This window comes from Citrus clementina, unplaced genomic scaffold, assembly GCF_000493195.1.
Source record: "Citrus clementina cultivar Clemenules unplaced genomic scaffold, Citrus_clementina_v1.0 scaffold_9, whole genome shotgun sequence".
Classification (NCBI taxonomy): domain Eukaryota; kingdom Viridiplantae; phylum Streptophyta; class Magnoliopsida; order Sapindales; family Rutaceae; genus Citrus; species Citrus x clementina.
In genome coordinates, this window is record NW_006261964.1 from 10,462,707 (window position 1) to 10,463,285 (window position 579).

General features: G+C 37.3%; 1 non-coding gene across 1 annotated transcript; it reads left to right on the forward strand.

Moving 5' to 3' along the window:
* The first annotated feature begins 240 nt into the window (after positions 1-240).
* LOC112095556 lies at positions 241-347 on the forward strand. The gene has a single exon (XR_002903935.1). It is a non-coding gene; the product is annotated as a small nucleolar RNA R71 (small nucleolar RNA).
* The last annotated feature ends 232 nt before the right edge of the window (positions 348-579 follow it).

Here is a 579-nt window from a genome sequence, read left to right on the forward strand (position 1 = left end):
GAAGTTACTTGTGCTGATAATACTGTAATTACATCTATATCATGTACCCTCGCTGCTCCTTTTGCTGCTGTTTGTCTCGTTGATGGCCACTGATAATTATTGTTGGCAATTCTCTCCAAAATTTCATAGGCTTTAGTATAAGATTTAGATAACAGTGCTCCATTTGCTGAAGCATCAACCATCAATCTCGTAATGGGATTCAACTCATTATAGAAGGTTTCCAACTGTATGCAACAGGGAATTCCATGATGAGGACACCTTGTGAGCAACTCTTTAAATCTCTCCCAAGCCTCATACAAACTCTCATCTTCAAGTTGATGAAAAGAAGTGATCTCATTCCGCAATTTTGCATTCTTGGTTGGTGGAAAATATTTCATTGAGAATTTATCAGCCAAGTCATTCCATGTAATTATGGAATCAGAGGGTAATGAGTTCAACCATACTCTAGCTCAATCTCTTAAGGAATAAGGAAAAAACCTTAGTCTTAAAGCATCCTGTATTGCTCCAGCAATTTTAAAAGCATCACTTACTTCCAAAAATAATTTAAGATGGAGGTGAGGATCTTCAGTTGGCAGTCCA